Source organism: Capsicum annuum, unplaced genomic scaffold (assembly GCF_002878395.1).
Source record: "Capsicum annuum cultivar UCD-10X-F1 unplaced genomic scaffold, UCD10Xv1.1 ctg1489, whole genome shotgun sequence".
Lineage (NCBI taxonomy): Eukaryota > Viridiplantae > Streptophyta > Magnoliopsida > Solanales > Solanaceae > Capsicum > Capsicum annuum.
In genome coordinates this window covers 3,907,340-3,923,111 of record NW_025820303.1, presented here as the reverse complement: position 1 = coordinate 3,923,111, position 15,772 = coordinate 3,907,340, and positions in this window count along the sequence as shown.

Below are 15,772 nucleotides of genomic sequence, written 5' to 3'. Positions count from 1 at the left end.
GGGTACGAAGGTTACTCATCAATATCTTCATGAAAAGCTGGTGTCCTTATGGAAGGTTCCAGAAGTATTTCCCCTAATCAATCTTGGGTTAGGATTCTACATTGCTAAATTTACTCGACCAAATAGTGTGTATCGGGTTCTCCAAAATGGTCATTGATTTATTAATGGACGTTACTATCTATTAAGAATTGGGAGCCCAATTTTGTGCCACAGAATGAACGTGAAAAGCTGAGGAGTTATCTAATGTGATGAAAATTATTAAGCTCTCCAAAGAAGATACAGTTAGACTTTGTTCTCCTTGGAAACATTCGTTAATCATCAAATTGTTGGGTACGAAGGTTACTCATCAATATCTTCGTGAAAAGCTGGCGTCCTTATGGAAGGTTCCAGAAGTATTTTCCCCTAATCGATCTTGGGTTAGGATTCTACATTGCTAAATTTAATCGACCAAATAGTGTGTCTCAGGTGCTCCAAAATGGTCATTGGTTTATTAATGGACGTTACTATCTATTAAGAATTGGGAGCCCAATTTTGTGCCACAGAATGAACGAGTTATTTACACATCCGTTCAGGTCCGTCTCCCCCACTTACCAACAGAATTTTATGATGCCATTCTCTTAAAAAGATTGTTAATGCGATCAGCAAATTATTGAAAGTAGATGCGTGTATCAGTTCAACTCTACGTGGTCGATATGCTCGTTTGTGTTTACAAATTGCAATGGTTGAACCAGTCCTTAGTACCATCCAAATAGGTGCTCATACACAAGAAATTTTGTACGAAGGAGATGGTTATTTGTTTACAAGCTGTGGTTGTTTTTGTCATGTAAGCAAGGACTGCTCGTATCAAAAGCATACTACTTGAACGGAGTCACAAACACCAGATCTCGGTGGTGCTTCAGCTACTTGTCCACCTCCTCACAGGAATGACACACTGTCAAATTCCCACCTAGATAAAAAAATAATAAATTAGGGAAAACTAATAAAACTCCACCCTCAGATTTGGCCTCACCCAAGATGGAAAATACCCTGCAAAGGGGGTTAAGGAAAATTCTCAAAGTTGTTCAATAACAACCCTTATTTTGGATCCACATAGGAAGGATGCATCTCATGGAAACGGTGTTAAGGTACTTTCTTAATTCGATTCATTAACAGGTATGCCTCCATCCCCTTTTAATTTTTCTGCAAAGTCTAAAATTGACAGTACTCAAGTTTCTCCCAATTACAGAAGTTCTAGTTCGTATAATTCTAAGATAGACAAAAAAAAAAGATTCCTACCTCTTAATAGGGGGACCTTCTCTATGTTTCACCCCAATCAATTTAATATTTTGAATGTAGAGACTTAATTTCTCATTCTACTAGTTTGAAAGTGAAATTTTGCACTAAGGTAGGGCCTTCTAAGGAAAAACTAAGGGAAAAGTTAGACCCCTTTTTAAAAAATAAAGTTACTTGTGGACTTTCCTTGTAAAATCATTTTCCTCCTACTAACACTGCTATTATTACTGGATCTTCTAATTATGTGGAACGTTCTCCAAACAACCCTAATACTAATTCTCCAAATTTTTTAATTGCTTCCCACTCTAGGGCTCAACTGTCATCCACTTCACTTTCTCTTCCCCCAAAATAACGACAAGCAAATCCATCTGGCAGAACACTTGTCACCTGCTGATGACTTGTATGCTATGCAAAATCCCATATCAGAGCCTTTACTTAATACCTTTGAACTTTGAATAAATTACAATGATTATACTTCCACTGCAACACTTCTTGCATTAAATTCTAAACAAACTACAACACTTCACTGATTTTTTCCAAAAGAGATAAATAAGCCTTTATACTTAGAAAATAGACAAAATTCTTCCCCTCCCACTACACCAAAAGGTCAAACTATTTCCTCTAACTCGTCCATTCAGTCATATTCCAATGAATTTGCCTTCTCAAATTTCCCCACAGGCGGCTCACCATCCATTAGTATATGCAACTCAACCCATGTATCCCCAACATCAGCCATTGACTTAGATCAAGAGAGCAATCCAAGGACATACAACTCTCTTCTCGATGGATATCAATGGAGTGGAGACCCTGTTTTTTCTCTAAAACCATAACTTTTTAGCCCAACTAATTTTGGAAGGTATGAAAAAAGCGATCGAGTACTTTGTGAATCAGATGTGTCTATCCAATGCTATGGACCTATTAGTGCAATCCACGGCTCCACAGTTCATCCACACTTTGGAGTCTTTGTGGAACCTTCAACATATGTTGAATTAGTTCCCCAACATGAATGAATTGCTTTAACACCGCTCTTCATACCTCAAGAGATAGTCAATACGAATCCACTTTTATTTCCATGGAACTCAATTCCTGTCCAGCGGGGTCAGTTTGTGAACCTTCACACACCAGTACCTACGAAACTAGGAGAAATAAGGGTCATTCTAGAGGAGAGAATTCCTTTACGATCTCAAACTTTAAAAATACGGCTCTCATGATCTTTCCCTAAGAGAGGACAAGAAATATATCCATCTTTGTCGAGTGTCACTCCTGAAGAGCTCATTTAACCTGAGACCTTCCATAAACAGTGCCTTGGCGAAATTTACGGTTTGATTGTAGACATCTAATTTTGTCCCTCCCAAAAACCCAATTTGTCCATTTCTTGCCTCACCTTATCATACACCTTCACCCATTTAATAATTTACCCCACAAAAATCTAAATAACAAACTCACAAAAAAATAACAACCCCTCTAACTAATTTTGACACCTCACCCCTACCCCTATCTCCCACCTTATCACCCCCTTACCCCATATAGCCCTTAACCCTTACTATCCCAGACCCCCTATCCCATTAACAGAACAATACATAAAGAAAGAAGGCTTAATTTCCATTTTATATACGAACATAGATAAAATTCATGGGGGACCTCATTGAAATTCCCACAAGACTACACTAATAGATTCACACGCACTCACTGGAATCACCCTTACTATTAACACACACACCACACAGTCTTCACTAATATCATGTACACACACATAAAAACCTTGACATACACACATCGTCACAGATAGGGAATCACGGATCCTGACAAAAAAGTCACCACACTCACAATTCTTCATAATATAGAGAATACACGAATACACCCACAGACCCTTTTTCATTTTTCTTTGGAATTCACTGGTAAACTCAATAAAAAGAACAACAGCCATACGCACTCCACACATACACATACCCAGTCATTGAGAAAACACAAATTAAACATACACAGAGAAAATTGAGAGAGAAAAAGGAGAATTAAGAGAGAGATGAGGTCAAAAGGGAGAGAAACAATTAAGAGAGAGATTCATTCCGGCGACCAGAGTTTGCCAGAGCTCCGACAATACAAAAATTAGTAGGGATTTCCAAAGGTGACTTGGCACACCCGATTTATGTCAAGTGGCGACTCTGAGTTAATTGTAAAATAAATCCTTTTTGAAACAATTCTTTATCTTGTCACTTTAATAATAAAGATCCTTTTCAAACTTAAAATCAATATTTTTTTTGGTAAAAAAAGGGTTTGATAGCTCTGGCGACTCTGTTGGGGATCGAACCTAGAATCTCTGGTTATTTTTGAGTTGTATCGGCTTAGTTTGACATTATCGGTGTATAGACATTATTTGTGTTATTATTTGTATTTTATTTTATCATTGTTGAGTGCCTAATTGCCACATGTTTATAGTTTTTCCTCTTACATTTTACCGTTTTATATCTCGCATCATTTGCATAACTTGAGTTAAATTTTTCTGCAACAAGTTCTATAGTACACGCTATGTACACGACCTCTAGTTAAGCCACTCTTATATTAGGAGGGGATCCATTGGCTAGTATAGAGTGGGTGGAAAGCTATCACAACCACTATCGACTATACGCTCCCCCGAACAGCCTTGTTAGTGAGCCCCAACATAGGTCAGCCTTTAGGTCATGCTTATTTGCATCATATTGAGACCTAGCGGGATCCACTTTCCTTTGTAGGAGACTCACCTCTAAAGCATCCCTACGTCCTAAATGTTGCATCTTTGAGGGTAATAGAGTCATTTGACAGACTAATTTGGGCAAAAGCATGTGTTAGAAGTAAAGTGTGTAGGCAAGGAATTGTTGAAAAAAAACAAAAAAAAGAAGAGTTTCGCAGTTTTTAGTGTTCTTTATGACTTTCGTTTTTCACGATTTTTTTACCTTTTGCACTCATTTACTCAAAAAATAAAACATCAAAGAGATTTTCCCTTTGTCACCTTTAGCATGCATTCATAATTTGAAATTTCAAAAAAAATAAAATTAATAGAAGCTTTTTATAAAAGAAAAATTCAAAAAAAGAGTGGTAGAAGTTTTGTACATTTCATATAATGAAAATACCAAAAATATTTTTTCTTTCATAGTTGTTGGTGTTATTTTTACGTGAAGTGTCAAATTAAAAACTCAAAAAGATTTTATTGACGTTTTTCACCGTCAGTCTTTGTCGTGTCTATCAAGTCATGGTTCAGTCTGTCCGTTATTGTTTAATTGTTCGATCTAGACAAACTACGCGCACTTAATTTTCCTTTTTCAGGAGTGAGATACATAGGCAGCCCTTCTAGGGTTCGGTGATCTTATTTAAAAAAATCAAAAAAAAAAAATTCTTCACTCTTCATTTAGAGTAGGTGTCATATACATCTTTAAAAGAAAACTACAAAAAAGATTTTCCTTTAATAGGTTCAAGTTTCATTTTCGTATAAATTCAAAATCGAAACCGAAAAAGATTTTTTCTTTGGTAATAATAGTTTTCATTTTGTGTAGAAATCGAAAAAATTCAAAAAATAAATTTCTTCACTCTTCATTTAGAGTAGGTGTGTATACATCTTTAAAATAAACCACAAAAAGATTTTCCTTTAATAGGTTCAAGTTTCATTTTCGTATGAAATTCAAAATCAAAAATTTAAAAAATAATTTCCTTTGGTAATCATAGGTTTCATTTTGTATAAGATTTTAAAGCTGAAAAATTCAAAAAGATTTTTGTCAATCCTTTTGACAATTTGTTATCAAAGTTTTAAGAAAAAAAAAGAAAATTGATCGGTCATTTGTGACCAACCTTCACGAACTACGCACACCTGATTCTCCTCTCTCGGGAGTAAGATACGCAGTTACCCTTCTTGGGTTCGGTGATCTTTTCAAAAGAAAAGTCAAAAAAGAGTTTAAAAATATTGTTGAACTCTAACACATTTGCTATCTCTTGTCTAGTTAGTTTAAGGTGGTTGGTTTGTGGAATTTCGGCTTGTTCTCCATATTGCACCAAGTCAAAGAGAAAGTTATGGCCAACAAAAATACCGAGGTTGTCATCACTAATCAAATAGAGAGTTCGGAGAATGAGAATTTAAGAGCTAATAAAGAGATTCAAAAATTAAGGCAGCAAATGATAGAAATGCATCGAGCTTGGGCTAATAGGTTGCCACCTCCTTCATTTCCCACCGATAGTCTAGAATATCTTTGTAGCTTGCCTACCATGTCACATGTATAATTTCTCATTTTTTTTGACACGCCACAACATGCATCAGGGACTACTCCGGTTCAACACTATCCAAATACTTCCAATATTCATTTCCTCACTCCTCAACACAAAGTTACCACATGCTTGAATCTACCTACTGTTCATGCTTTTGCGGCACCATCTCTGCCTGAAGCTCCTATTTTTAATGTCAATCCAATGTTTATGATTCCTCACTATACAAGCGACCCTGTATTGAATATTTTTTATGATCAACATTGTGCTTTTGAGCCCATATTTAGGTCGACTAGTCCATATGGCTACACTTATTCGCCTGAATTTTCTCTTAATGCTGAAAAGCCTGTTATGAAAGAAGAACAAAAGAAAATAACAAGAAAATTGAGAAGTTTAGAACTTTCTATGAAGAATTTCCAAGGACTTGGGGGTTACAAAAGTCTCATATAAAGATCTGTGCATGTTTCCAGGTGTTAATCTCCCTCTTGGCTTTAAAATATCAAAGTTTGAGAACTAAGATGGACACGGTGACCCAGTGGCACATTTGAGGCATTATTGTAACCAATTAAGGGGTGTTGGAGGGAAAGAATAATTGACCATGGCTTATTTCGGTGAGAGTCTTTCAAGCCAAGCTCCGGAATGGTTTCTTGACCAAGACATCGACAAGTGGATTAGTTGGAATGACCTAGCTAATGAATTCGTGCAACAATTCTAATACAATATGGAGTTGATTCCTAATGAGAAATACCTAACTAATATGAAGAATAAGAAGAGTACTTAAAGTTTCAGAGAGTATGCGATTTGATGGTGTGAACAAGCTGCTAGGGTGAAACCATCAATGAAAGAAAGCAAAATAGTGGAGGCATTTATTCAAGCACAGGATGAAACATATTATCAATATTTGTTACCTGCATTAGGCAAGCCATTTATTAAGGTTTTTAAAATGGGGGAGATAATAAAGGATGGAATTAAGACCGATCGCATTATGAGTTTTGCAACATTGAAAGCAACTACGTACTCAAGCTATTTAAAAGGGTTCAAAAAGTGTTAGGGGAAAGAAGAATGAGGAAGATGTATCTACTATTGTAGTTGGACAGCGAGCACGGTCAAGAAGACCACGTTGTCGTTACCCTCAGGTTCAAACCCAAGTCCATGCCTAAGTTCTACAGAATCACTCCCAAAATCCATTATACTTCATTATTGTACCTCCATAAATAGTGTATAGCACACAACCATATGTTTAACCCTCATCTTACCTACAATGGCACACACCAACTCCTCAGAGTCACCCTCCAACTCCACAAACATACCAAAGCCCTTATAGGCCCGATTTTTGATCCAAGCCAAACAATGAAATGAGGCAGAAGTCGAGAGATAGTTTCACACCAATTGGAGAGTTGTATGCCAGTTTATTCTAGAGATGGGTACAGAGGGGCATGATCAGTACTCTCCTTAGGTACACTCCTAACCCACATTCAAGGAGCTTTGATCCTAATGTATGATGTGCATATCATTCTGATGTTCAGTGTCACAGTACTGAAGATTGTCGTTCTTTGAAAGGAGAAACAAAAAAAATAATTCAAGATAAATCAATTATGGTGTAGAACATTAACTGTGAGGAAAGTTCTAGTCATGCTGATATGTAGACCAGTGGTTAAGATGTCTAGCTCAGCAATTAAGAAGTCACTTCTCTCCTTACTAGGAAGGGGTCTGGTAGTTTGTTTTTTTTCTTTTCTGTTATCCGAATTATTTCATGGTTGTAGTTCGGGATCTATCTTCTTTTGTCCCTTTGTCATTTATGTTCAAACCCTTTTATCTTCCATTTCAACTACATAAAGTTTCCATTTTCCCTTTGTGTTTTAAATATATGTTATTTGTTGTTGTCTTTACATAGTACATTTTATGTTGGCTCTAGTGATATGACATGCTTGCGGAATTTTCAGCTAGATCTTAAAATCCAATTTGAGCATGAACCTTGAATCATAGGGCTAACGTTAGAAAAAACATATGAGAAAATAGGTAGAGTGCTAAGATATTTGGTGACATGATGAAGCCTTTTTTCGAAATTAAGGCAATTATTTTGAGAATCACAGGAATAACTTGGTCATCAATTGAAAGACATGTTTTAATTAGGTCAAATAGTTGGATGCGTGATACTATATCAAAAGGAACAGAAAGAAAATCAGCTTCACAAAATCATGAGTCATTCAATATGAGAAATGTACAACAAAAGTAGAGTTGTATGCTGGACAAGCGCAAAAGAAGTAGTGACGCACATGCTTAGTTAATGTAAATGCTATAAAAAATGTCACAAATGATCATCACCTTTCACTTTTATATTGCATTATATGTACTTGCATTTTTCAAGGATTGATATGACGAAGGAATTTCATTCTCCTATCCAAACATCGTGTCATCCTTTGTTTACCGCATTTAAGCTTTAGTTCTATTTTCTTTCATACCTTTCTTTTGGAATCAAGATAGAGTCAACAAAGTTCAAAAACAAAATGATGTCGAGTAAAAAAATAGTAAAAAAAATTTCAAAAAAAAAAAAAAAGTAATAGTGTGTCAAAAAGAAAGAAAAGAGAAGAGTGTCAAGAAAAATAGAGTCAGACAAAAACTCCCAAAGAGAAATGAGTCAATAAAAGATAAAAAAATAGAAATAAGCAAAACAAGTTGCCGAAACTACGTGTGACCTGATTCTCCTCTTTCGGGAGTGTGAGATATGTAGGCTGCCCAACTCTGGGATCAGTCCAACCAAATAAACAATTTAGAATTGCCCAGTCAAAAAAAACTGGGCCATGAGTTAATCCTAATTATTTGAGTCGATTCCAAAAGTTGTAATTCCTACCCCATTTCAAGTGTCATTTGGGTCTCATGCTATCCTTTCCTTTTAACCTTACCCAAAAGCCAAGTTACAACCAAAGAAAGACCTTTAGATCAATATTTAAGAATGTTAAGGCTAAGCATACAATGGATATGATGATATATTTGGGAACTACTTGTCTTCCTCAGTATAAAGAATCGGAAGAGAAATAAAAATGAGTCTTACTGGTAAAAACCCTTTCGGGCACCGTAAGATGATGGTAAGTTGAGAGAAATAAAAATGAGAGAGCCTTATTGGTGAAAACCCTCATAGACACCATAAGGAGATGGTGAGCTGAGAGTAATGAAAATGACAGAGTCTCATTACTGAAAACCCTCATGGATACCATAGAAAAATGGTGAGCTGAGAGAAAGAAAATGAGAGAGGCTTGTTGGGAAAAACCCTTCAAGGCACCAATAGCCGAATGAAGTATCCGAACGCAATTGGCCCAAGGAAGTAACTCAGTTTCAGGGCCATTAACTAAAAAATAATTCGTAGAAAGTTTTGATGGAAAGAGCAGACAACTTAATCTAAAGCATGGCATAATCATTAGAGTTGACTATCATTTTTAGATAAATTTTTTGTTTTTTTTGTTTCAAATGGGGACATTCATTGTCTTTTCTTTCTTCTCTTTATTTTTATTCTATTTTCTTGAGTCAGTTAACCAAATAAAAAAATCATTGTCATTTTTTTTCTCTCTTGTCTTGAGTCAAGTTCGTGTCAAAACAAGTGAGAAAATATTTCAAAACTGGCTACCAGCTTCTTCAATTGCACAAAGCAAGGCAAAAGGCTAATACATAAAAGATACATGATTGTGAGGTGAAATAAGGCATGCAAAAAGTTTTGTCAATAGACAAGTCTGGGAACTCATGGAAATACCAAAGTTCAAAGGGTTATCTGAGAAGCATGGCAAAGCAGAGATACTGTATCTGTTTCAGAGTCACTCTTAATAATCTAAGTTTAGGTCAATGATGCATCAAGTCAATGACATATGCTAATGGTTGAAAACAAGATTAAATGTGACAGGGGCAAGAGCGATTGCTGCAAAAGCTAAGCCACAAGCCAGCCACCATGTTTTTTAAACTCACAAGTTTACTTTATATGAAATAAGAACACATGTTACCTTCAAGTCAAGGATTTCAAATCCTAAACATTAAAGGCCACAATTTCTCAAATCTACAAATGCAAAGGGGCAATGTTATTGCACAGGTAATTCAAGTGGCATTTGTAAGGAGACGCACTTCCTTGTTCGGGTAATTCAAGCAGCATTTTTTAAGAAGATGTACTTCCTTGTTCGGGTAATTTAAGCAACATTTGTAAGGAGACGCACTTCCTTATTCGGGTAATTCAAGAAACATTTATAAGGAGATGCACTTTCTTGTTCGGATAATTTAAGCGGTATTTGTAAGGAGACACATTTTCTTGGGTAATTCAAGTGGTATTTTTAAGGAGATGCACTTCTTTTTTTTGGGTAATTTAAGTGACATTTGTAAGGAGACGCACTTTCATATTTCGGTAATTCAAGCGGTATTTGTAAAAAGACACACTTTCATGTTTGGGTAATTCAAGCAGCATTTGTAAGGAGACGCACTTCCTTATTTGGGTAATTCACGTGGCATTAGTAAGGAGACGTAATTATTTTGTTTTGGTAATTCAAGCGACACTGGTAAGAAGATGCACTTCCTTGATTGGGTAATTAGAATTTTACTTTTTAGGTGATGCACTTCCTAACTTAAGTCTTGATTTCTCAAAGATGTACTTTCTGGTCGAGTCATTCCCCTTGATTCCTAGAATATGTACTTCCTAGTCGAGTCAGCCCCCTTGATTCTTAGAAGATGTACTTCCTGATCGAGTCAGTCCTCTTGATTCCTAGAAGATGTACTTCATAGTCGAGTCAGTCCTCTTGATTCCTAGAAGATTTACTTCCTAGTCAAGTCATCCTCCTTGATTCCTAGAAGATGTACTTCCTGGTCGAGTCATTCTCTTTGATTTCTAGAAGATGTACTTCTTGGTCGATTCATTCCCCTTGATTCCTAGAAGATGTACTTCTTGGTCGATTCATTCCCCTTGATTTCTAGAAAATGTACTTTCTAGTTGACTCATTCCCTTTAACTTCTAGAAAATGCACTTCCTAGTCAAGTCATTGCATTTGTCAGGTCCTAGAAATGCACTCCTAGAAAATGCACTTCCTAGAAAATGTACTCCTAGAAAATGCACTTCCTAGAAAATGCACTTCCTAGTCAAGTCCTTGTCAGTTTTCATTTGTCAGATGGCACACTTCCTAACTTAAACCCTTATCTCTAGAAGACGCACTTTCTAGTCGGAATTCCTCACTTTAATTCTTAGGAGGTGCACTTTCTAGTCTTAGTCATTTAATTTTACTCTCAAGTGATGCATTTCTTGGTTAGAGCCTTGATTCATCATTGTAACATACAAGTAATTATGGTTGGATTTGACATTCATAAAAGTCTTTTGATGATAAACTGGGGCAACAAATATAATTCCTGTTGTTTGGAACTTTACTTTTCCTGCAAATGGAATCTCTCTTTAAAATAATCTTTGTTTGAAATAATTTTTTTTCTAGTTTTGATGTTATTTTAGGAGTCTGCCTGAAGAACAGAGAGAGTAAATAGAAAGTCAAGCAACAAGGTGAAGAAGTTGAGAGTCAAGCAATAAGGCGAAGAAATTGAAAGTCAACAGATTCAAAAATAGCAAGTCATGAGCCCACCTGGAGAACAGGGTGAAGAAATTGTAAGTCAACAAATTTAAAAATAGCCAGTCAGAAGCCTGATAACGCTCAAATTACACCTCTCTTACGAGAGAGTAAGCGGTCATTGTCAAATATATAACCCAACTAGGTTGGGGTCGAATCCCACAGGGAATATGTTGCTAATTAAGTTGTATGCAGATTAGTTGAATTTTAATCATTTGTTTCCATAAAATAAATAGGGGGGATTTGGTTCAGCTCACAAATTAATGGTTTCAGTTTAACAAGATGAAATATGTGTAGTAGTATTCAAATTCAGAGAAATAGCAAGCTAGGGTTATGTCTACCTTGTAGTTTTCAATACATTCTAACTATGGGATTTACAAATTCATACATGCATCATGTTTACAGAGAAACATATTGTATTTAACAACATAGTCCTAGTGTTTGTCAACCATCAAGGACTAATTCACTTTAGTTCTCTCGAATCAAAAGCGTTTACCAAAAACAATACGAAATCTCCAAGTAGTTAATCCTGCTAAGGCATTAACTTATAAAATAGGGGTTGGTAATCCTATTTTCTTGTCACTACTCTCTTTTTTGAACATCAACCTTTCTTTCAAACAAGTTGCATTTTAAGGCATATCCTCTATGTTTGCAACCACGAGAATTCAAGATAAGCGAAGGGAGTATGATGTAAACAAATCAATGCATAATGAATTCAAAACTCAAAGTGATAGATTGTATGCTACAAGGCTTCCATAACCCTAACTAATAAACTTAGCTACTCATGAATAAAACGAAAAGCATCATAAATATATTCATCATACCAAAAACTAGAAGACGATCTTGGTGTGCGAATAGTGAAACAAGAGAGAAACGTTTTTCTCTCTCCACCCTAAGCCGCTATTCCCTTCTCAGAATACTACAGAATAATTCAATAATGAATAAAAATTCAGCATTAAGGCTTTTAATAATCTTTGCTCTCATAATTACCTTCTAAGTCCCTGAACTAATTATAAATGACAAACTAGTCTTAGACATAGTTTCTAGGCGCCACATTTGGTCCAGATTGCTACTCTCTCTTGTGTCATATGCCATCCGCATTCCATAGTCCCATAATGTCTTCATCTACCTCATTAATACCTGAAATCATGCTAATCACATCGGTTAGCTCAATTATATAGAAGTAGAGTAAAAACATAAGAAACTAGGCACTTTGTTCTCTAAACATAGCTAAAATATGGATAAATTATGGTGCTTAGGCGTATAAATACACCCAAGATCACCACCCCACACTTCAAGCTTTGTTCATCCTCAAACAACATATCTATTTATGCATACTTCACAAGCCTCACCCACAAAGGAAAACAAGATGCTCAAATAGGCCCACACAACAATTATAAACAAGAAGTAGATTCATGGATCATTACTAGAGACAACCTACCCTCAAGAATAAACTTATTAAGTTGGAAATTTCATGGATATCGTTTAAGAAAAGAAATCATATAAATTAACCAACCCTCATCAACCATGTGTCCTTACAACAAGAAAGTTACCCATAATCACTCATAATCATGCAATTTCTAACAAAATGGGTACAAGAATCAAGTTGCACTCACTCTCACAAAAAATTCTCAAATTACAACTGATGACCATATGCTTGCCCTTAGTGTAATACTCCACTAATATCAAAATGCTAAGATTAGGATCAATTAGATCTTTTACGGGTTGTAATGCAGGCTAAAGGATGGGTAGGAACTATTTTTGCCAGAAATAGTGACTATCTTCCCTAAGCACTTTAATACACTACATTATGCAATTAAGACCAATCTCTAACAACCAATTTCCACTTCTGCTATCTTCACAGATTTGCTTTTCACCCCAACTCGCTAAGCTCAATTAATAACACTATGGTGGGAGTATGCAACCCTTTCAAATATTTTTTTTGCACCCTTTTCATGTTATGCACCCCTATAATAGCCACCCTCAACTTACACGATTTACCTTAGTTGAGGTGCACAATGTCCAAGAAGGACCAGGGCCAAAGCAGGTTCATTGTAACATGTCCAGGATAAATTTTGAAACTTTTTCAACAATTTTTGCTACTCTCAACCACATCAATTTCACATGCCAATAACTAGATTTTGGGGCATAAATTTCACCTTTTTCCTCTAATTGTCAAAATCCTAACTTAAATTAATTTTACATTAAAGCGCTTAGGAGCTTTTGGATCAAATTACGATCTATTAAAGAAAGGATTAGGCTACATATGAGGCTAACAAAAGATCAAGCTAAAGGCTCAACGGGGCTAGCTAAGATAATGTTCAAAGGTAGGTCAAAAGAAGGTATGAACAATAGCTACAAAAGAAATGCCTAAATCATCTCCTAAACTCACAATCTTTATTTCGCTTTGCATACACACCAGGTAAGTTCTAGCATCAGTTGCAATAAGGAATATACAACAGTCTTACACACTCATGACACATGGTCAACTCAATTAGGAGCATTATAGATTCTCGACCGAACAAGTACATGAATTCAATTAAAACCAACAATCACAAAAAGAGTCACAACTAGATCCTTGGTGTTTCAAATGTAATGATCCATCACATACTTATGTTATAATGTCATGTGATCCACAAGAGCAGTTACATGTAATTGAAAGACTACTTTTCTCTTAAGACGATCGTCATCCATCCATGATCGAGAAAAGCACCTAATTATGACTAAATAACTAACAAAAAAAAATAACTAATCCTATCCAGAAGTATACTAAGGAGAAGGTCCTATTTTCTTACAAAACAAGTAGAAAAGTAACCAGCCACCCCACATTTAAGCTCAGCACTGTCCCCAGTGCAAATAACAAGATAAAGAACCTGGCTAGTAGTACTTCTCATTCACATTAGGAGCCATGCCACCTGCATGGAGATCATCATTGGAGCCATTTTTCCTGTACTCATCCTATCATCCACGACAGCCACACATAATGAAACTAACTATAATTAAGATGAGGGTGGTAAGTTCACCACCCCACACTTAATTTGTTAGTATCAACCAATTAAGTGTTATTATCGGGTGCTCAGACTTCGTCGACATACACTTTGACATGGTGCACCAAGTTAGTCACAATACAATTCAATCACTTCAATTTCCCCAAGTCTATTTCAATGAAACACTTTTTGAACAAAATCATACCCTACACTTTCAACCATATCAAGATATATAAAACACCATCACTTTCACAACATAGCCATGGTAAGAATTTAATTTATAATCCTCAAGTGATCAATTAATTACTACAGCATAGAGTCACAACACCTAAGGATTAAGAAAAGAACACTTACCTTGAAGATGAAGGATTGAAAAAAGTAAGTCGATGTTCTTGGGTTTTGAAAGTGGTGAAGAGCTTGTGGGACAAAGAGTGTGTTGAAGGCATGGTTTTTTTAAAGGATGAAATTTGGGTTAGGTTAACCCAATTTAAGGTCAGATTTATGTTGTTTGGACTAAGTGTGCATCGCATAATATATCACACACTTGATATAGTGGGCATCTGCGAAGAGGTATGCGTCACATACCCTATCGCACAACTTTAAGAGTACAGCGCATAGGGTATCGCATACTTGAGGCAGTGAGCATATGCGGAGAGGTGTGCGACACAAAGGTTATTGCACATGTTAAAGTATGTGATGCATACGTTATCACACACATCAAGGTGTGCAGTGTATTGTGCATTGCATAGTTGGTCCAGTGAGCATGTGTGATAGAATATACGGAGCACTCTTGGTCGGAAAGGTCCATACCGTGGGGGCTTCGCCCGATCCTTACGCTACCACAGACCTCATTGAAAGTTACAAAATAAAGTCGCACTACAAAACTTTTTGGGTCGGATTAACATAATTTGAGGCACGACTCTAATGCAAATCATACTTGAGCCTTACACATTTGACCACTCCAACTTACCTGTAATGTTTCCATCACTCCTAAACTTACCACCATTGACATAGCTTCATTGCCATTCCTTCTGGTGCTTCGTTCTTTCTTTTCTCGACCATAAGACCTGTTAAACTCAAAAGAAGAACTAGAATTTGGGTTAGCGCAACGGGGGGAGGATGCATTAGGGAAATCACTCCAGTGTCCATCTTGACCACCACATAAAGAACAATCATACTCCCAGTAGGATGGAGATGGTGCACATATCTCTCTTCGAAGAGCATATCTACAATCTTGCCAAAAATGAGGTCCATCATAATATGGACATGGATCATCAAGATAAGATTTCCAACCACCAAGCTCATGTTCATTCTACGATGCCATAGTAATAAGTAAACTAAAAAAAAAATCTACCTAACATAAGAAATAAAAGAAAACTAAAAACAAATATTTACAAGTTTGAATTCAAGCAAGTAGGCTAAAATTTCAAACCAACTATCTTAAACATAAAATTAAGAAACTTGACTAGCAGTCAATTAACACACATAAACTCAATTGACAATCGTATTCCCCGGCAATGACGTCATTTTTGATAACGCTCAAATTACACCTCTCTTACGAGAGAGTAAGCGGTCATTGTCAAATATATAACCCAACTAGGTTGGGGTCGAATCCCACAGGGAATATGGTGCTAATTAAGTTGTATGCAGATTAGTTGATTTTTAATCATTTGTTTTCGTAAAATAAATTGGAGGGATTTGGTTCAG